This window comes from Microtus oregoni, unplaced genomic scaffold (assembly GCF_018167655.1).
Source record: "Microtus oregoni isolate MIOR12 unplaced genomic scaffold, Mior012 000003F_ref0000135, whole genome shotgun sequence".
NCBI classification, from domain to species: Eukaryota; Metazoa; Chordata; class Mammalia; order Rodentia; family Cricetidae; genus Microtus; species Microtus oregoni.
In genome coordinates, this window is record NW_024543062.1 from 70878902 (window position 1) to 70902706 (window position 23805).

At 37.0% G+C, this 23805-nt stretch overlaps 1 pseudogene; it reads left to right on the plus strand.

Annotated features, from left to right (window-relative positions):
• The first annotated feature begins 4365 nt into the window (after window positions 1–4365).
• LOC121446517 lies at window positions 4366–5636 on the plus strand (annotated as a pseudogene).
• Window positions 5637–23805: the final 18169 nt, after the last annotated feature.

Consider the following 23805-nt stretch of genomic DNA (forward strand, 5'->3'; position numbering starts at 1 on the left):
GGAACATCACTGGAGGGATTTTGATTGATGAAATCTTAATAGTGAATAAAGAATTCACAGATGTCTATCCTATGTGGAAACAAAAGCAGAACCTCTTTTCTAAAGTAACATGTCTTGAAACTTAAATTTGAAGTCAAGATACCTTTAAAATTTATATGATAGTTTAGCTTAGCAACCAGTGTAATGAAATGCCTCTCTGTAGTTAGCTCATTCACAGGCAAAAAATTCAAAGAAACCACAATAATACATGTAATCCAAACTCTTTGTGTATTTTCTATCTTTATATGACTTTGTTTTTTACTCTATTTCTTTTATTGTTTAATTTTAGGTTCTTATGATAGAAGGGTTTCTCTGTATATCTGTGTATCTTTGACTGTTCTGGATCTCATTCTGCAGACCAGGCTGTCCTTGAACTCAAAGAGATCTGCCTGCCTTTGCCTCCCAATTGCTGGGACAAAAGGTGTATGCCACCATACCTAACTATTCTATTTCTTTTTTGAAGAACTTCCTCTATCATTTTTCTTTTCTCTCCCAAACCAATGTGTATTATTAAACACACTATACGCCACTTATCTGACTCTGTCTTTATATCTCTATCTTTTTCTGAGCACATGAGTTTTAAATATGTTGAGCGGCCTATCTTGATTGAAAGCTGTGGCTTTAGCAGCTGGCTTTGCCCCATTCTTTAGGTTTCTGAGATTCAAGTTTCAGGGTGGCAGTAAAGGTAGGAACCACATTTTTTGCCACAACTCTGTGGAGTTTCTAGGTCCATGCCCCATCATCAGGCTTGATTCTGACTGCTCATATTCACCATTTAAATGTTTGTTGGCAGAGACTCTCAAAATAACCACCATGAGGTTTATCCTGTTAATGTTGAGTTAGGAAACCTTTCTTAAAGGACCCATGCCTCTGTTTGCCACCAACAAACAGAGTATACCAGAGTAAAGACAGTTAAAAAGAAACTACTCTTGATTCTGTTCTTGCCGCTAAAAATCCTTATTTGTGAAGCTTTCTCAGGTTTTATATGGAAATTCATGCCAAATATTTGGATGTCATTTGTAAACAGAGACTGCGCATTCATTTCCCGATTGCCTGGACCAGAATAATCACATAGAAACTGTATTAATTATAACACAGTTTAGCAAATGTCTCCGGCATATTTATAGCTAGCTCTTACATTTTAACCCATTTCTAGTAATCTATGTTTTGCTACATGGCCATGGTGTTACCTCAGGTTCTACATGTCTTGTTTCCCTGACAGCTGGTTTGCTTCTTACCTGTCTCTGCCTTCTTTTTCTCTCTATTTCTGCTCAGATTTTGCACCTGGCTTTGCTCTAATTACCCTTTGGCCCCAAAAGCTTGATTTATTAGTCTATAAGAGCAACACATATACAGAAGTACAACCCAAACACTAAGGAATGGTTATTTTATTTTTATACATGGTCACACACATACACACACGCAAATGCATACACACACATACACATACATAGGGCTATAATTCCAGCATAGCATTAGCATGTGTTTATAGGTAAAACCAGAAAAAATCTATAGAAAATTTCAGGCCAACTCTCCTGCTTTATGTAGTTATGATTAGACTATCCCTCTATGTATGTATGCATGTTTGTATCTATCTATCTATCTATCTATCCAACTATCTGTCTATCCGTCTTCTATCTATCTGTCAATGCTTATATGGGGAGAGAGAGAGAGAGAGAGAGAGAGAGAGAGAGAGAGAATTTGAGTGCATTAATGCATTAAAGTGGAATAGTCCTATAACTGGGCAAAAATGTCCCTCCTAAAGAACAGAGGTTTTCAAATAAAAAGCCCAGTGCTGGGAATGGTTTACGCTTTTGATTTGCTATGCATTGAGGTCAACAAGACCCCTAAAAATTGTTAATTATTACCAGTGATCTTGATACCCTCAAGCTTAACTAAAATACCCTATTTTGAAGAGATAAAATAACTGAGTCATAAAGCATAGAGTAATTAAGCTTATATAGTATTGGTTACATTTCATAATGCTTGAAGGCAATATCAAAAATACCTGATGAGAAAAGTAATCTTCTACTATACCCAGCTGTGTAGATTGTGAAGATAGTAATATCTGGCCTTAAAGACACAACCAAGGATGTAATACTCACACAAACAGCATCAGAATAACCATTTAAAAAAAACTTAAATTACTTTTTATCCACAAGATGAAACCAATTTCTGGTTTGTTATCATACCAGAAATCCAAAACTATACAGGTCATGGACCCTATGGAGAACTACTATTATTCTGATAAATTGATGCAATAGCAAATCTATTGCTAGTAATATTACCCATAAATCAATGCATTATTCAACCCTCATCAGAGAAGCTTCTATTTGCAAAAAAATGGTGATTGTCATGGAGACTCACAATTGACCAAGGAGAACAAAATAGAAGACTATGAAGTTATAATACATTGATAGAACATACATATTTCAGTGACTCCTTTCACATATCAGGGCTCATTGTGAAAAGACTGGAAAGACTATAAAAGTCAGAAGTAATGTATGACTAGTGGAAAACAGTATCTTTTGACACAGTAGCACAATTAAACATACTAACTCACAGGGGTTGTGGTGGAATGCACAAGACCAATGTAAGCCCAAGCCAGACCAAGTCCTGGGAAGAAAAAAAGAGTTTACCAACAAGGCTCACTCATAATCAAAGAGCTATAATCAATTGATTGCTGCTGGGAAAAAAGTAGTCATTTGTTTTTAAGAGTGTGGATTCTAGATGAAGGGTTTACATCTAAGAAAATTTGGATGGCATAAGATATATTGATAGCCTTATTTAAAAAAAATGACACAAATTTGAAATGTAGAAAAAAAGCAGGATCTGTGAAGTGTTTGGGGATGGATAGAATATAATTAAAATATGTTTAAGAAGCTTTCACCTAACTAATCAAATATGTTTTTTCTCAAACATCCTTATTAAAATGTAAATACATATAAAGCTCATTTAATATTTCATGTTACTTCATTAGAATGGCTAATATAAAACCATGAAAATAAATGTTATAATGAATATGTGGAATATGTATTCATTATTGATTGAAGGCAAACTAGTGCAATCACTATGAAAATAGGTATACTGAATCTTGAGAAACTTATAAATTGATTTATCACAAGATTCAGTTATACTACTCTTATACATATATCCAAAGAATTTTGAATAGTATTATACTAATATTCTTCAATATTCATAGCTGTTTTATTTACAATAGCCAAGAAATTGAAGCAACTGGGATATCCCTCAACAAATGAATATATGATGAAAACATGACTTATTTACAAAGGAATATCCTTATTTAATAAGTAAAATGAAACCTTGAAATACACTGGTAAATGTATGAAGTAATCATCCTGAAAGGGATAACAAACTGAGAAAGACAAGAGTCTGATGGTTTCTCCTCTTTGTGTATGATAGATTTGAATCTTCAGATACATATGTTGCATATAAAACATTCATAATGATCCGAAAAGTAATAAGGTTTAAGGCCATATTTTCAATGGCAGGAAGCTTAAACCCAGTGTCATAAAGCATCAAAGGTCAAAGTGAAACAGAAATGATTAAATTTGAGTAGGAAATGGGAAAGAATGGCAGAGGAAGGATTTCAGTGAGATGTAAATAACCCTAAAGACCTTTTGAAAAGATCATAGAAACCTGATACTGTAGAACCTTACACACACACACACACACACACACACACACACACACCTGTTAAAACAGAGTTAGCTTATAGTGGGGAATCAGTTCCCCTATTAGACATTACAAATTAACACGTATTTCTCTTAATCTATATAAATACAAAAAAAAAACAATTTTAAATTAACAACAAACAAAAAGTAAAATTTAACTGTGGCATTCTCCCAGAAGTGGATTATATGGCACAATATCCAAATATCAGCTAAGTAGATGGGCCAAGAAGAAGCTCCAAAACACTCCCCAAAACTAACCTTGTTTCCAAATGGAGGTCATGGTCTGTGCAGGTTTACTGTCATTTGGATCTATTACAGCTTTCTGAAGACTGGTGAAATTGCATCTGAGAAATGTGCTCAGTAAATCAATGGGATGCAAAAAAAATAGCAGTGCCTGTAGCAGATGTTCGTCCATAGGAAGGGTCAGAATTTTACACAGGACCACAACCATCCACATTTAGCTCAATCAAGACTTCAAAAGAGGAGCATTTCCAGAGAGGAGATTGTGGCCTCCCTAATTGCTAGCTCTGGAGATTCGCATCAACAAGAGAAGTCAGCCTTATTTATCAACCTTCTCTTTACTTCCATTAGCTAGTTAAGAAATTTACAGATACAACCATCACAAGGTACATCAATTTTCTTCAAGGAATTCTGCTATTGCTCCGTCTTTCCCTGTGACTGAGGCCTTTGGCATTGCAGTATGCTGTCGGCGGCCTTAATTACTTTGGCCAGAAGTGGCGGGAACCAGGTGAAGAAGAGAGTGTTGCTAAGCTCCGTCTACCTGCAGGACAACAGGCAGGTGACTCCTGCCTGCTACAGCTCCACCACCGAACCCAGGTGTTCTCGATTTGACCCTGATGGAAGCGGGCAGCCAAGCCACTTGGGACAACTTTGGGATCTGGGATAACCACATCGATGAGCCAATTCTGCTGCCTCCTAGCATCAAGTATGGCAAGCCAATCCCCAAAATAGCCTGGAGAACGTGGGCAGTGCCTCCCTCATTGGCAAACGGAAAGAAAATGAAGATCCGGTTTGGGTTCGCACAGTTGACAGAGGAGGTGCTGTACTTTGCAGTATACGACGGGCACGGGGGACCAGCAGCTGCTGACTTCTGTCACACGCACATGGAAAAATGTGTGATGGATCTGCTTCCTCGGGAGAAAGACTTGGAAACAGTCCTGACCATGGCCTTTCTAGAAATTGATAAAGCCTTTTCCAGTTATGCCCACCTGTCTGCTGATGCAAGCCTCCTGGCCTCTGGGACTACTGCCACGTTAGCCTTGTGGCGAGATGGTATTGAACTGGTGGTAGCCAGTGTTGGAGACAGCCGGGCTCTTTTGTGTAGAAAAGGAAAACCCATGAAGCTGACCACTGACCATACCCCAGAAAGAAAGGATGAGAAAGAAAGGATCAAGAAATGTGGTGGGTTTGTGTCTTGGAATAGCTTGGGACAGCCCCATGTAAACGGCAGACTCGCAATGACGAAGAGTATTGGAGATTTGGATCTTAAACCCAGTGGCGTAATCGCAGAGCCCGAGACAACCAGGATTAAGCTCTACCATGCGGAGGACAGCTTCCTGGTCCTCACCACAGATGGGATTAACTTCATGGTGAATAGTCAAGAGATCTGTGACTTTGTCAACCAGTGCCATGATCCTAATGAAGCAGCCCACGCGGTGACTGAACCGGCTCTACAGTATGGTACCGAAGACAACAGCACTGCAATCGTGGTGCCCTTTGGTGCCTGGGGAAAATACAAGAACTCTGAGATAAACTTCTCATTCAGCAGAAGCTTTGCCTCCAGCGGGAGATGGGCCTGATCGCCAGCCTGGACTCAGGGTTCCTCTGCTGCAGGTGTCAGCGGGCATAGCAAGAAACTGGTAATACCCAGAAGGCCACCTGTCCCTGTGAACTGATAGATCCCAATGCAGTGTAAGCTTACCAGCCATGGGCACGGTAGTGTTTTCATAAACCCTCATCACTATGTGCAACTGTACATGCTCAGCATAAGCACCATGACAAAGCTGTGAAGCCATTGTGAGTCTCCACGCTGAGTGGGAGAGGAAGTGGTGTGGTACACTTGATGAATGGTAAATCTATGTGCTTTGTTTTGTGATGCTAGAGAGTGAGTCTGGGGCTTTCAAATCTTTAAGATTACCAAGCAGATCTGGCTTCTTTTTAATGAGTTCGTTCTTTATTCAGTTGGACAGGTTTTTCTGAATTTTGACAGCTAGTCAGTGCGTTATCTTCAATGTTTCTCTTTTCTTTCTGTTTAAAACAGTTCTCACTGTTTGGCCCTGCACTCCTTGGTTCAGTCAGTCTTCCTACTTCGGTTTCCTGGGTACCTGGGACTCCAGGATGCTCCAACTTACAAGTGTCTTTTTTTGTTTGTTTATTTTCATTTTGAATGTTTTAGAGACAAACAAGCATAGATTTACTAAAGAAAAGTACTCCCGGGAGATGCAGAAATTCCAAGGGAGGAATACCCACAAGTGTTATTTCTTTAATAAATGTTCCAAGGAGTCAAAATGAAAAACTTTTCTGTTACTGTATCTTGTTCTCTGGACCATTTATTAGTAAGCTTAACCCTTACTAAGCAAACTTCTTCAGACAAAAGACAGGACTGAAGTGTATCCGGATTTGTAAATAGCCCTCTTGTGTATTTGAACTCTTATTAGCCCCTTACCTATCCACTCCCATTTTTCTGCAGTTAAATATGCCATATAGCTCCAACTGTTCCTTAATGTCCCAAGGAAAATGTACAGACTCCTTGATCAAAATATGTACAGGGAAACACGGGCAGTGTTTCTGTTTCTGGTGGTGTATGTAAGTTTGTTGTTGTGTGTTTTGTAAACAGTATGTTTGTATCACTTTTTCCGCACAAAGTAAGCTAGTTGGGTCATTTGTTAGTAAAGATAATGTTGCAGTGACTCACACTGCTGTAGACATAGCTTGAAGTTTATGTCTCCATTTTCCTCATTTCTGAGATTTATGAGGAAGAATAAATCTTTTAGAAAGCATATTCAAACATGTCAATTTGCTAGGTAAATTAGTAATGTAAACCTACACTCCTTTTTACCTGCATTATAAATTTGCTGTTAAACTGTGAATCCCTAAATGTGTGTTTGGAATTAATCTATAGTTTATTTTCACAAACTGTGTAAATTTGGTATATGTGTGGTGCGTGTGTAAATATTTTGAAGTAATATAACATTAAAGGGAGCAGACTTATGGAACCTTTATGAGTTAGCTTTAAATTATTGATATATTTATCCCGAAGGACACTCAGCAAATCGAGTGGTTTTCTGTAGTAAACATTCAGTGGTTATTATTAGATAACCACTTGGATTAAAAATATATATGTGGGCCAGATGTGGTAGCCTATACCTATAATCTCAGGACTTGGGAGGAAGAGGTAAGAGAAGCAGGATGGTGACTGAGATCAGCCTGGGGTTGCATGGCAAGTTCCAGGGAAGCTTGAGCCACAGCTTATCTCCCAAACCAAAATATCAACAACAAATGGCTATACGATACATTGTATTATGCATAACTGATGTGGATAACCAAAGAACAGAAGCAGCCATATTGTGTGGTAATTTGAATATAAAATTATGGGATATGAAAAGACTAGGTAATGTTAAGGGTGACATGGAATTTTGAGGCAGAAACAAGAGAAAAAATAATGAAATATATATGCCTTCACGTCTGGCGTGCTTTCTTCCTTTAATTTTTGTTTTAAATACCTAGTAGAAAGAAGATGTCCCAAAATAAATTTTTCATCTTCTTGTTTTTGGGAAATGGAAAAAAATATATATTTTCATTTTACCTGCCTACCCTATTTAGCAGTCTCAAAAAAGAATTTAAGGTCTTTTCATGGATGTTAGTCGGAAGGAGGGAAACATTTGCCAGGCATGTTAGTTTACATGTGCCGTTCCAACGCATAGGAGACTGTGGCAGAGGAATCCTGGATTTGCTATGCGTTGTATAACAAGACCCCGGCTCAGGAGACAAACAAAACCTACAGAAGGAGCAGAGTCTATGTGTTCACTGTCTAAAATGAAGAGGTGCAGGGAGACTAGCAGAGCTGAGACACTTTCTTGTTGAATCAGGTGTTGGGACAGAATTATGGAAACAACTTTTAAGAGCATTGAGAACTTGTAAGCTAATGCGCGCATAAAAATGTCAGCATTCTGTATGTAGCATTCTGATGTGCAGCATTCTGGTGTGCGGCGTTCTGGTGTGCGGCATTCTGGTGTGTGGCGTTCTGGTGTGTGGGCTCCATTCCTTCTCTGAGTTTTTTGCATTACTGCTGCTCCTCCCCCACACCCTATACCCCTCCCCCAGTTTTTTTTGTTGTTGTTGTTGTTTTGTTTTGTTTTTTTTTGTTGTTTTGTTTTTTTTTTTACTTTGAAACCGGTTTAGAGTAAACTGGTGGAATTCAGAGACCTGAGGGTCATTGATAGATTGAGGTAAATTTAGATTTGACAAGGAGGAGTCTGTGGATAATGGCCTTGGGTGCACTTGACCCTGTTTCTTCTGGAAAAGATTTTTGGTGCTGGTGGTGAGGTTTGGTGTGTGTGTGTGTGTGTGTGTGTGTGTGTGTGTGTGTATGCATATGTGTGTGTATGTGTATACATGCATGTGTGTATATGTGTGTGTGTGTATTTGTATCTATATGTATTTATTTTTGGAAAGACTTGTCTTAAACCCCTGAGTGCTGAGATTATAAGCATGTGCTCCCAGGCCTAGTTTTACCTGGAAGAAACTGAAAACCCTGATCCAATCATCCTTGATAAAGGATAGAAAGTGCTGGTCTCCATAGGGGCTGGGCTGTAGCCTTTCCTGCAGCCTTTCTTAACATATATTTGTTGAGAACAAACCTGAATAAACTACAAGTCAGTATGGAAAAAAATACATGTGTCTATATTTTCTAAGTCTCAATATTAAGATATAATTTAAAGAATATAATTATAATCCTATGTATACGCGTGCCCCTGTTCTTGAAAATGGTACAATAGTGGAAAGAAAGGGACTGGTCTTGCATACTTTTTAAGTATGAATTTTGCTATGTGGGTCTAGGCTTGGTATAAATGATAAAATACAGAAAGTGTAATGGTTGTGTGTGTGTGTGTGTGTGTGTGTGTGTGTGTGCCTTTCATTTACATGTGGTTTGTAAAAACATCTCTTTTGTGTTGTGCCACCCGTTATTGGTGAAATGTTCTTTAAAGTATTGTGACATTTTACAATTATAAATTATAAATATCTTATCATTTCAGAAGTAAATGTAGCCCTGTTCCCTGCCAGCTGTTCACTTGTCAGAATTCTTTGTGTCTCTTGACTGTTTCAAATCCAGGCATTTTTCCCCTTAGGGTTGAAAGATCCTTCGGGAGGGATCAATTTTGCTTCTATGTACTGTATGATATGAACTTTCCCATATTACAACACTTTTAAATTTTTACTTTGAAGAGGTAGTAGCATATAATCTAAAATACAGAAATTATTTGAGGTTTGAAATTATTTAAAATTTGATTATTAATTGTTAAAGAATGGATATAATTAATCTCGTGGTAATGGGAGAGTAAGAAGATGCTTCCATGTGGGACCTGGGGAGTTCAAGTTTAGAATTAACAAGTGTAGCCAAGTGTTGCGTTTTCCTTTACTGCCAGGGTTCCCCACATGCCTGTGTCTATAAAACAGTGTCCTGGCCGGGCGGTGGTGGCGCACGCCTTTAATCCCAGCACTCGGGAGGCAGAGGCAGGCGGATCTCTGTGAGTTCGAGGCCAGCCTGGTCTACAAGAGCTAGTACCAGGACAGGAACCAAAAGCTACGGAGAAACCCTGTCTCGAAAAAAAAAAAAAAAAAAAAAAAACAGTGTCCTGAGAGTTGGGCTGTTACATTACATTGAATTTCTTGGCTTTCATTCTAGGAATGGCTTAAGCAGGAATAACAAGTCATGTTTTGCAAGGTAAATAAAGCAGAATGGTGACTTGCCTGCTGCATTTGATAGCTGAGAAAAGACCAGCTGGTTCTGTGACAGCTCCCATTGGCCGCTGGATGGTTAGAACATCGGGATGGGGTCCCGAATTCTGGGCTGTGAGAACTTAGATGTGTCCTACCACCAAGAACGACTGAGCTGACATTGGATTCTAGTGCAGAAGGCAGCACAGCGATGTGACCGAAATTAATTGAATTTCTGCTGCAGTTCTCTTTCTTTCTTTTTTTTTTTTTTTTTTGGTTTTTCGAGACAGGGTTTCCCTGTGGTTTTGGAGCCTGTCCTGGAACTAGCTCTTGTAGACCAGGCTGGTCTCGAACTCCCAGAGATCCGCCTGCCTCTGCCTCCCGAGTGCTGGCATTAAGGGCGTGCGCCACCACCGCCCGGCTTGCTGCTGCAGTTCTCTGGTGCGCATTTGTTTTGCAATTTCCAAAGTTCTGCTTGGTACAGTCCCTTGTAGCGAGTCTGGCTATTCTTGTAAATGTCTGTGCTAGGATAACTGTCTCACTGGTGAAAACAGCCTAATAAAATGCACATATTAAAAAAAAAGACTTCAAAAGATGAATGAACTGGCCTATCAAGTTTAACTCTTCTAACATTTTCACCCGTACTACCAATCAACTACCCCAAGAATCAGGATACTTTTTTTGGTCAGGAAATATGCTATCACAAGCCCTGGGGTGCAGAAAATGGTTTCCAGGAATTGTTTGAAATTTGGAGCACGGATTTTTATGCTTTGGAAATAAGAAGCGTTTTTATCTCATTGGAAAACATGTGTTGAATGTAATTTGTCCTAATTAGGTTAATGAAGATAAGTTTGAGTACAGGTATAATCATTTAATATAGCATTGAAATTATATTTTTGTTTTAATCTTTAATATTTTTAGTTTCCTCTATAATGTAAGATGTTGTTTCCTACTTTTTAAATTCTTGATGCAAGCAAATCACTTGAAGCAACTTTTAAGATGAGAAAAATAAATATTGCAATTCTTCTTGAGTATTATTTATGTTTCCTATATGGCTAGTCTCACACTACAAACTACAAAACTCATGTGCCAACGTTCTTCTCCATATTCACAATTATTTTCACATCGGGATCGTATTTGTGCCTTTGAACACCCCTCTTCCCTCCTTTGTTACACCTGAAGCCTCAGATACGGCTACAGGCTTATCATCTCTATAATTTTCTGTGCTCTGACCATAAAAATTTTTAGAGCATTATTTCAAAAGCACATCTATTCCATAAACATACTTGTGTCTTTGCCTGTATTCATACCATCTTTCATATCTCTGTTTTGATTCATAAAGTACGCATTTTTGATAGATTAATAAAAATACCAACAATTTCTATAATTTGTATTTCTATTCGAAGTAGAAATATTTTTCCACCTTTATGAGTCTACACTCTACTGCATCTTTAAAGGTTCATATATTTTTCTCTCACCAAATTGTGAGTGTATTGAAAGCAAAATAATATGTTAATAAAACCCTAGCATGATGAAAGAACACTTCTTCAGTAAGGTAATATAAAGAATTCAGGAACACATAGGTCATTTTTATTGAAATTTCTTTCATAAAATATATTTGGTCACAGTTCTCTTTTCCCCACTCTTCCCAGATCTTTCCTATATCCGCCCCTACCTACCCAACTTTATGATTTCTTTATTTTTCTCTTTAGTAAATAAACTAACAGGAAAATAACAGCAATAAAAATAAACAAACTGTAAAATAAAAAAAGAAAAAGCATAAGAAACACATATATAACCCATAAAAGTGCAAAATCAGAAACTGTAATATTTAATCAAAAAAACCTGTTAAATAAAAAATGTCAAAATGATCAAAGAAGGCCTACAATTAAAAAAAAACAAAAACATTGAATTTGTTTTTTTTTTTTTTTGGCTATATACTTTTAGACATGAGCCTAGACTTGAGTGTAGTGTATATAATTCATTGGAGAAAAAAAACAGTTTTTCTTCACAAGTGAGTCTTCATTGAAGATAACTTATTGACTAGGTATGGAAGCCAATTTCCAATTCTTCATCTCAGCACTGTGCTGGTCCTGTGTATGCTGCCTCAATATTTGTGTGCTCATATGTGCATCAGTCCTGTTGTGTCTGGAAAAACTTTCTTTCAATGTTGTAATTCATTACTCTGTCTTACACTTTTTCTGCCTCGTGTATGTGTGTGTGTGTGTGTGTGTGTGTGTGTGTATGTGTGTGTGTGCATGTGCATGCATGTGTGTGGCTTTCCCTGAACTCCAAGGAGTGGGATTCAGTGAAAACATACACCATTTATTAAAGAGTGTTCCAATGTTTTAGCTTTCTGTACATTATTATGTTGTGGATATCTGCATTAGTTCTCGTCTAGTGAAAGAGAATGCTTTTCTGATGTCTGAATGAGGTATTGATTTAGAAGAATAGCAGAATGTTACTAAGATCATTTTTATTGTCATGCTCCATTAGCAAAATAACAATACTTAGTTTTTATAAAGGACCATGAGTTTCATTTAAGTTTCATTTAAGTATTCATTTCAAATACTTAAAACCTGAGCAGTATCAAGCAAGGTTTACATCTTGAGGAGTGTCCTTGCTTACATCTCTGAGGTTAGGAGAAGACTTATTTCTCATCATATACAGTCATTGCAAAGTCTACTTTGACTGCACTAAGAATGATATGTTAGGTAATTGTTTTCCTAGTTAACCACAGTAAGAACTGGCACTCCTCTTTTTTTATGACAACCCACAGGTACTATGGAAACAAAGATAGGAATATGCGACCTTGGTGTATGTATACATTTAAGAAAACACCTACAGTAATAGAATTCCACAATTCCACATAGAGTTTTAAAGGGCCTACAGTGTCAACTGTCCCTCTCCAGATTCTCTCCTTTATTCTGCCTCCCCATTAATCCTCTTATTCTAATTTCCCATTTGTCACTTTATGAACTATATTCTCTTTCACATTCCTTGGGAGGTTTGCTCTTCCCACGCTAATATCTCCCACCTAATCTTACTTGTTACCAACCCATTGTAGTTATTTGGATTTTATCACATATATCTGAAGTTTTAATGCTAAAATCTACATATAAGAAAAAACATACAAGGTTTCCTTTTTAGGTCTGTCCTACTTCTCTCAAGGTGATTATTTCTTCAAATTTTATAATGCATTTATTTCTTAACAGTGAAATGATATTCTATTTAGTAAATGTATCACATTTTCATTGTATTATTCAATAGCTGACCAAAGGGGCCCCGTAGACAATACTGAAAATGTTAAGGCTATTGCTAAGGCTACTGGTTACCTTCCATGACATGACTGTAAGGCCCTGTTTCTGAGGACTTATTTATGTCATCAAATATGGAGAAAATGAGTTTGTGCCTTACTAAAAATGTCACCTCTACTGACTAACATGTTTACTTCTAAATGGTGTCTCGATTAGTGCCCTTTATTTAAGACTCAGGGGTATATGCTGAAGAGTGGAAGGAAAGACTGTAAGAGTGTGAGGTGGTAGATGACTCCAAGAAAACAACATCATCTGGAAACAACAGTGCTGATAAATGTTTCAATTTACAGACTGACAGTATGCACTAGACAAGAATGGCTTCAAAAAATACAGAACTGAGATAAGAAAACAATCACAAATTCTTAACCTGATGTGGGAGTGTCATATATCAATCTGTTGATTTCATTGGTTAAGCAATAAAAAAACTGCTTGGCCCTGATAGGTTAAAACATAGGTGGGAGGAGTAAACAGAACAGAATGCTGGGAGGAAGAGGAAGTACGCTCAGAGACGCCATGCTCCCCTCTCCCGGGTAGACGTGATAGCTTTGCTCTCTGAGGCACACTCGATGAAGCTCCAACCCAGGATGCATGTAGGCTAAAATCTCCCTGGTAAGCCACCTCATGGGCAACACAGATGATTAGAAATGGGCTAGTCCAGGTGCGAGAGTTACCCGAGAAGAGGCTAGATATAATGAGCCAAGCAGTGTTTAAAAGAATATAGTTTGTTTGTTGTTATTTCAGGCATAAGTTAGCAGGCAGCCGGGGTGCCGGGGACGCAGTCCCACTGCTCATATTACAACATTAACCCCCAACCAAGAAGATATTTTAAATATATAACTGAAAGTGTGGAAGTCAGTTTTCTCCAAGGAATGACAGTAGATAAATTATAACTTAATCAAGTTAAGGGCAGGCCCCATGTATAATTGGGAGTACATCAAATGGCCTTCCAGCATTTGTATGCTTTTTGTCTGTTTGGTTTGGTTTTTGGTAATTTTTTTTTGTCTTTTGTTTTTGTTCACTGGTTTTATTTTTTATTTATTTTTTTTTTTGTGAGGGAGAGGCTTGGTAGTTAGGGAGGTGGGAAAAGATCTAGGAGAATTTGGAGGAGTGGAAAGAATGTCATCAAGATAAATTGTTTTAAAAGTTAAAGCTTATAAGATTTTAAAAATCAGAGTTTGAAACCTTCAAGGTGCAATTAACTTACATGCAAGTGAAACTTTTCAGAACACAAAGACAAGTGAAAACTAATTGTTTTTTATGTCAGTGAAACATACTGAAAAGTGTGACAGCTTGGAACTTAACAAAAGAGAGAAGCCACACCTATAGACTAAAGATATTTTTCAGATCTGAAAATGGAGTTCAGTTTGCAATTTCTCTGTCATTCCTTCAAAATTTGTCCTATTTCCTGTGGTTCTTTCCAGCATTGCTCGGCAAGTAGCTGAGTAGGCTTCAGCATCTCTGTTAAATTTCTATTTGGAAGAAAGAGGACAAAAGTTTTTCTAAGCCTTGGTTGACAATGAGATGCAGGCCTAAAGGACAATACAGTAGCTAGGTTCCATTATTGTCAGAGACTAGATCACAGACATAAGCTTTTGGCTAAGTCTCTGAGTTCTCTGAATTGTCTCTAAGGGCTACAGTAGCTGATAGTGCTGAAATAAAATTTAATTTCATATTTCTTGAAAATTTGTAAATCTCTTGGCTTTTTTATATGTCTCTAATTGTCTATTCTAAATCCCTTCCATTCAAACAGGAATGAAATACTGAAAATTTATTATGTTATGCAAGAACATAATAAAATTCTTGTGTTTTTTTGCCTAAAAAGAAATTCTGATAAAAAGCTAGGAGTTGGGAGTCAATATATTTAACAGTGTAAACTATTAGTTTTATGGAAATAACACATGGATTGGCAGACATTTTTCATGACAAGAGAATATGAAGAAAAATGAACAGGCTCACAGTTTTCAGTTCTTAGAACAAAATTTGGTTGAAAAAATAAAATTAATCTCCAAGTATTGGGAGATATGCTTTTAACACTTTATCTGGCAGATTGTAAAAAGTCAACACTTATTTTTATTTTCTGAACATAATGTATTAAAAATTCTAAATGGAGTGCCTTTGAATCAAACTATGTTTATTGGCAGATACTAGAACTCTGAAACATGCTTATCACTGAGTAATTAGGTACAATGAGTTGCTATTTAGCTATTGTGTTGATGACTCTAAGTAATTTATTATAAAGCAGTTCATAGTGAACGTGATTGTCTCATTATCCCATGTTTTATTACATTCATCTGAAACATGTATAATTCCATGCTTATTGGAAATATTAAGGATTACTACCTAAATTTAAATGTTATTTATGGAATTGTATCTGTCTGTGAGAACTCTCTCTCTTTCTCTCTCTCTCTCTCTCTATATATATATATAGATATAGATATAGATATAGATATAGATATAGATATAGATATAGATATAGATATACATAGATAAAGAGAGATGATAGATAGATTGATAGATGATAGATAGATAGATAGATAGATAGATAGATAGATAGATAGATAGATGATAGATGTTCAGATTTCCCTCATGACTTTACTATAATAAACCTTTGGCCAGGAAAGCTTTATTCAGTAACCAGTAAAAGCAAAACATCATCTATGTATGTACAATTATTATTTTTTGTATTTTAGCATAACTACTATATATAAGAATGAAAATAGACACATATCTATCACCATGCACAAAACTCAAGTCCAAATGGATTAAAGATCTCAATATCAGTCAGAACAAATTGAACCTGATAGAAGAGAAAGTGGGAAATACCCTACAACAGATGGGCACAGGAGATTGCTTCCTATGTATAACCCCAGCAGCACAGATATTAAGGGCAACATTGAATAAATGGGACCTACTGAAACTGAGAAGCTTCTGTAAAGCAAAGGACACTGTCACTAAGACAAAAAGGCAACCCACTGACTGGGAGAAGATCTTCACCAACCCCGCAATAGACAAAGGTCTGATCTCCAAAATATATAAAGAACTCAAGAAACTAGACTTTAAAATGCTAATTAACACAATTAAAAAATGAGGCACTGATCTGAACAGAAAATTCTCAACAGAAGAAGTTCAAATGGCCAAAAGACACTTAAGGTCATGCTCAACCTCCTTAGCGATCAGGGAAATGCAAATCAAACCAACTTTGAGATATCATCTTACACCTGTCAGATTGGCTAAAATCAAAAACACCAATGATAGCCTCTGCTGGAGAGGTTGTGGAGGAAGGGGTACCCTCATCCATTGCTGGTTGGAATGCAAACTTGTGCAACCACTTTGCAAAGCAGTGTGGCGGTTTCTCAGGAAATTCGGGATCATCCTACCCCAGGACCCAGCAAACCCACTCTTGGGAATATACCCAAGAGATGCCCTATCATATTACAGAAGCATTTGTTCAACTATGTTCATAGCAGCATTATTTGTAATAGCCAGAACCTAGAAACAACCTAAATGTCCTTCAATGGAAGAATGGATGAAGAAAGTGTGGAATATATACACATTAGAGTACTACTCAGCAGTAAAAAACAATGACTTCTCGAATTTTGCATGCAAATGGATGGAAATAGAAAATACTATCCTGAGTGAGATAACCCAGACCCAAAAAGATGAGCATGGGATGTACTCACTCATAACTGGTTTCTAGCCATAAATAAAGGTCAGTGAGTCTATAATTTATTATCCTAAAGAAGCTAGATAAGAAGGTGAACCCAAAGAAAAACATATAGTTATCCTCCTGGCTATGGGAAGTAGACAAGATTGTCGGGCAAAAAATCTTGGGGATGGTGTGGGCGAGGATAAGGGGAGATAGGGAGAGAAAAGGGAGAAGGGGAGGATCGGGGAACTTGGGGAAAAAGGATGATTGGGATAAAGGAGGGTTGGATAGGGGAGCAGGGAAGCACATATCTTAATTAAGGGATCCATCTTAGGGTTGGCAAGAGACTTGGACCTAGAGGGGCTCCCAGGTGCCCAAAGCGACGTCCCCAGATTGTTCCTGGGGCAGCTGAGGTTAGGGAACCTAAAATGATCCTATCCTATAGCCATACTGTTGAATATCTTGCATATCACCATAGAACCTTCATCTGGCGATGGATGGAGATAGAGACAGAGACCCACACTGGAGCACCAGACTGAGCTCCCAATGTCCCAATGAGGAGCAGAAGGAGGGAGAACATGAGCAAAGAAGTCAGGACCACGAGGGGTGCACCCACCCACTGAGACAGTGGGGCTGATCTATTGGGAGCTCACCAAGGCCAGCTGGACTGGGACTGAAAAAGCATGGGATCAAACCGGACTCTCGGAACATGGTGGACAATGAAGGCTGATGAGAACCCAATGACAATGGCACTGGGTTTTGATTCTATTTCATGTTCTGGCTTTGTGGGAGCCTAGCCAGTTTGGATGTTCACCTTCCTAGACCAGGATGGAGGGGGAGGACTTTGGACTTTCCACAGGGCAGGGAACCCTGACTGCTCTTCAGACTGTAGAGGGAGCGGGAGAGGGGTGGGGGGAGGGGGAGAGGAGTCGGGGGAGGGGGAGAGAGGAGTGGGGGGAGGGGGAGAGGAGTGGGGGGAGGGGGAGAGGAGTGGGGGGAGGGGGAGAGGAGTGGGGGGAGGGGGAGAGGAGTGGGGGGAGGGGGAGAGGAGTGGGGGGAGGGGGAGAGGAGTGGGAAGCTGGGAGGAGGCAGAAATTTTTTTTCAATAAAAAAATAATAAAAATAAAAAATAAAATAAAAAAGAAAAAGAAAAGACAAAACATTCACTAATCTCAGTGGTAACTTGTTATAAAGGGCTTTGAGTATAACAACCTTGCTATATTCATATTGATACCATGGTGATGCACAACATTTATCCCAGCACTTGGGAGGAAGAGGCAGGCAGATCTCTAAGTTTGAGGCCAGCTTGGTCTGCAGAATGAGGACCAGAATGACAGGTTTACCAAGAGAAATCCTGTATTGAAAAATCATAAATAAATAAATGAATATCTACATAATTTTCAAAAAAAAGAGTTTAAGACTTTTCATGACAATGAGACACATCTGCTCCTGGCAGCACTAAGCTACTTAAGAGGAAGATAAGTACTGAAGAGGCTCTTTATGCACTTGGTTAGCAATTTGGGCAAGAAACTGCTGTTTACTGCTTGATGAACTGGACATGCAGGACCCATAGGGAAAGGACTGCTGAACTTGTATAAAGTTGACATGGTTCTTTGGAGTTCCTGCTACATGAAAGAGTCTGCCAGACACTCTGCATGAAAGAGAAGAAAGTGACAGACAAACTGACAATACAGGCAGAACTGTCTTTGAAATTTTCTGTTTCATGAAAAATTTGCTGGATACTATGGGCCTGTTTGCTGAATATGGATGCCACAGAAATACAGAAGAACTTTGGGTGACTGTCTAGGCAGCAAGATGTCTCTGTCATTTCTATAGTTTTGGAATTTGCTTACAATGCACCTCCTGTTTAGTTAGTTGATATTATATTCTTCTGGAGTCTTTGATGGAATTGAAGAATTGATAGTTATAGTTTTAAATATTTTAACTATAATTCTTACTTGATACCTGTTTTATTATATGTAATTTTACTATGTTAAAGTTAAAACCTTCCTTTTTATTTAAACAAAAAAAGGGGAGGTGATGTGGTATTCCCCTCTATATGATTTGAATACCATTGGTTAATAAAGAAACTGCATAGACCTGATAGGTTAGAACTTAGGTAGTGGGGTAAAACTAAACTGAATGCTGGGAAAAGAAGGGCAGAGTCAGAGAGAAGCCATGCAGCCCTGCTGGAGACATACACCAGAACTTAAGTTCATAAGCCAAAACCACAGGGTGATACACAGATTAATAAAAATAGGTTAAATTAAGATGTAAGAGTTAGCCAATAAGAAGCTAAAGCCAATTGGCCAAGCAGTGATTAATTAATACAGTTTGAATGTGATTATTTCAGGGTTATGGGTGGCCAGAAAAAAAACAAGCAGCCAAGTGGCCTTCTTCAACATGTAGCTACTAGCTATGAATAAATTTATTAGTGTGCATTTTTGCATATATTGGTTCATTTTATTAGACATGCTCACTTAATATTGAATATATAAAACAGCTCCTGTGTACAATATTGTGTTCTAATAATAGGGTACTAAGGTAAAAGTAGGGTAGGGTTTGGTTAACAAGTAAAGATGTATTTAAAGTCTCAAGGGAATGCACTAGCTTGTAGCCTAATTAAAAATTAAGCCATACATAAAATACAATATGAGTAGAAGTAGCCTGCATGAATGGACAATACTGTTCCCAAATGACATAGATTAGTAAATAAAAGTCTCAGTGCCAAGCATTACATACCACCTGCCTATGAATTATTGGTAAGGGAGGTCCTATGATGCATCCAAAATAAATCAGGCTATTGCTATTGCTTTTGTTCATCCACCAGAGTTAGATAGGAAGAACCAGTTATTGAAGAAACTGCTCATTTTATGTACAGGACATAAAGAATCAATTATGAGCTGACTAGAAAATTCACTCTTTGATAGATTGCTTATGTAGTCTGAAATAAGGGTTATGCAGGTAGCTAGTGGAAAAAGGTAACTATTCGTATTACTCAGTTCTGGATCCTTGAGGCCTGACAGGATTTGCCAGATGGTGCTACTGTGTTGTGGTGGTTATAGCGGTAACTAACCATTGTTTTTATTATTAGGTTTGTTTTACCCTAAGTTAATTTTTGCCTATTACTGTAAACTTGTTTAAACCCCCATGATAGGACAGATCATAATTATTTTACTTGGTAACTAATGCTGTTTTGTTAGATAGCTATGCTTTAAAACTGTTTTCTAACTATTTATGGCTATAACCATAAATTTGTACTACTCACAACCTCGTAATTAGAGGTGTTTTTTGCAGTTAATGTTTAAGGCAGAGATTCATAAATAGTCAAAATTCCAAGTTTAAGCATCTGTGGGTGCTTGTGAGTGGATGAATGATCTCTATCAACTTCTAGTTCCTGTCCAATTTTCAAGAAGCATTGTGAAAGAGAGGGAAGAAAGAACATATGAGTGGATGGGGAGAAGAGCTGTCAAATGCTTTTCAATATTGCATAACTGCTGCTCATGTCAACTCAGAGCATCTATGGAAAATAGCACAATATAACAGCAGTTAAAACTCAATAATGGATAGGATAAGGATTCATGAAGTCCCAAAACCAATAGAGGAGATATTGTCAGTTGATGGATGCTGAGGAAGTGATAATCGTTCTTCTTCTGAGACAATGTTAACAGGTAGGTTGTCCATCCCCCAGTGGATGATCTCACATCCACTTCCATATGGGTAGCAGTAATGGGACTCAGGGTGTTATTAATAACAGTATAAAAACACAAGAATTTGGGAGGGAAATGGGATGAAGCACTATAAAAAATTGGTGAAAGCTAGTGGTGAATGGATATGATAAAAATTATTGTATGTATATATGAGAAAATATTCGAAATTCAAATGTTAGAAAATGAATTATTTTTTAAAATAATCTGTACACATTAACATTTCTCATATGTCTACCCCCTGTTAAAAGGTCATATTAAGCTAGGTATGCACAATCTACTTCAAGCAACTTCACCAACTTAAACTGCTAAGATTTGAATTTCTCATCCCAAGCCCAGACAGATATATCTTTTCCTTATTGTTATTAGTATTATATTCATTCTAGAAAATCAGATTTATATCTTACTATGATACTAATAGCAAATTTTTTGAATATTTCTTTGAATATCTTTGTTTCCTTTTTTTCTCCCTTTGGTCTCTCCTTCTTTTTTCCTTCCATACAGCCTTTTACTTTTGCAGAAAGTTAATAATAATATGCCAACAAATTCTATGTTACGTAAAATCCAGTTCTATAATATTTGAGCATCTCTACCTATACAACCTCAACCAAGTCTAAATTATAACTTAATTGGATTTTTTTGTAACAGCTTCTTAATGTCTTCCTTCATTTTCCCCTAGTTTCTGTCACAACACTGTATCCCAACATAATCTTCTAAATTCTAATCTATTTAATGAAAATAAAATCTTGTCAATATGGTATGTAATCCCAACACTTAGGGCAGAGGCAGTTGGATCTCTGTTCCAACAACTTAATCTATCTAGTTGTTCTAGGCCTGCTACAGTGAGACTATTTACAAAATTTTGTTTTTTAAATTGATTTCAGTTATTAAGTAATAGAAACTTTATTAAAGAACACATTTCATTATATTCATATGATAATATTTAAATTATCTTTAGAGAAGATTTAAAAAACATTTTAATGAAAATAACATTAAATTACAATTTTAATCATAAAACATTTATTCAGATTCTAAGATGTCCTATCTTAAGAAAACCATCCTCTGGCAAGTGATGTTATTGTTTACTTTTGTATTTTTCCATTAACCATTTAGAATTTAAAACACTTCTAATTAGATGTCATTATCTTTAATTTCCAAGACAAAACAGCACTGTATTAACACAAATTCAGCCTAAAAATATTGTATTTCCTTCCTATCTACTCAAAACTGTAAGAAAAAAAAATCAATTACCTGATGTTGTGATGTTTATCTGAATGTGACTGGTGGCTGGAATCATTGTTTAGATAGTTTTGTTTCTCTTTCAGTAATAAATATTAGATTTTACAGTATGCCTGTGGGCATAAGTTGCCTCTGGTTATTCTAAATATGATTCAGGGGAGATGAAACACTGATCATAATAATAGAAAAAGCACTCTGGTTGGTCCTGCAATCCTATCAACAGATTTACATGTTTCCAATTGAGTGTTAACTGCACAGGCTGTTCCCTCTGTTCTCATCTATTGCATGGTGGCTGCCAGCTTTATTGCATCCTTCCCGGGTATGTTTCCTTATCATCCAGATAGTGTGTACACAGGGAATGCAAACTAATTTTAATGTGCACTCAAGCAAAATATTACTGGGTAGGTGAAACTACTAAACTGTCGAGCACATAAATTGTTTGCAAGCACTCACAACTTTTTGATTATCAGGCATTCTGAATGTTTCACACCACTGATCCTCCCCATTAGTACAGACAACTGAGATGAGCAATATTGTAAGAAGGAAGGTAAAAATAAATGATTTTCACTCTTCTTATTCAAGCAATTGGTATGCCTATACTGATATATTTCATGCAAAAAGATTTTTTTTATTCTTTCCTCATTTATTACAATCTGACCACAATTTCCCCTCCCTCAAAGCTACCAAGTACCTCCTGTCCTCCCCCTCCCCCAATCCAACCAACCATATGAAGATGATATATGTCCTTAAAGAGGAAAAAGATAAAACTCACTAACAACTAAAAAAGAAACTTTTAAGAAGTATTAAAAACCCACAAGTCTTCTATGTTCTTGACCATAACCTTGCCTTGAATTTCATAAGTGTTCCAAATCACCTGGACACTTTATTTCCTGTGTCTCCTTAGCATACACTTCTTACTCTGTTCATTTGTACCAAGAACTTGTATCTCAGTGCCTTCTTTCAAATATAGGAGAACCCACTTATTTCTTGACTATCTACCTTCCTTGTTATTTTTGATATCCTGAGATCACCAACTATCCTGGCATATATTTAAGATTATATTTTACAATATAGTGATAGTAGGAGGAAGGATTAAATTCCCACTATGACTTAGTTTACATAAAAATGATTTTCAATATTAAATTCATCAATTTCAGAAACTATAGATCATCACACTTTTTAAATTAAAACTGCTCTTCCATATTCTACATCTCTAGTTTTATACATGATTTGCATATTCAAGTCACTAGTAAGTAATTTTTTTCTTATATGAACTAAAGATTAAAAGCATTATATTTCAAAATTCCCGCTGTTTTGTCATTACTGTTGAATAAGCCAAGATCCTTTTTTGAGATCTATTGCATGGTTTAGTACTCTAAATTTGATCATAGTATGGGAGAGATGGCCAACAGTTACCAGTATGTGCTGAAGGGCAAAGCTCAGCTCCTAAAACCCACATAAAGAAACACTTAACTGCCTGTAACTCCAATATTTGATTATTCAACACCTTTTATGGGCCCCACAGATACCTTAACTCTCATGAACATAACCCGCCCTCACACAACCACACATAGACACATAATTAAATGTATAATTTCTTATTATGTATATGAAAATCTATTCTTATGACTTCAGTGGACTATAATTCTTTACATTATCTTATGATTTTCCTGTTGATTTCATTTGGATTTTTTCTTTCTTATGCCAAATTGTCTTCTCATTCAATAAATTTGAGAGTTTGTGCTAATGATATTCGTAGTACATGCATGTTTTTTGGGATGATTTTTGATTGTTTCCTTTGTGATGGTTCATAGTAATTTGTTGGGAGTCTTGACAATAAACAATATTCTTTGCTACTGAAGGATAAGCTGAAGGTACTGAATAAGCTCCTTCACTCTTGACTCTTCTTGATCCTAGGGCAAAATTGCTGAAATTCGAACCGCAAATAGAGTTTTTCACTCATCCACGGCAAATTTGTATTTGGTTCTTTATTTAATTGTTGTACATGAGAGCTGTGGTTCATTTGCAAGCATGGTTCAAACTTTGACCTAAACACCTGCCTCAGAACTAAAAATGTTTCTGAGAAAAGCAGGTTTCTGTCCTTGGCTCAGAGCCAGAGTGATTGTCTTTCACTATGTTTTGTCCCATAAATATTGCTGTTTTGGTTGCTCTCAACTAATGAACATACTTTATCTAATTTTTCT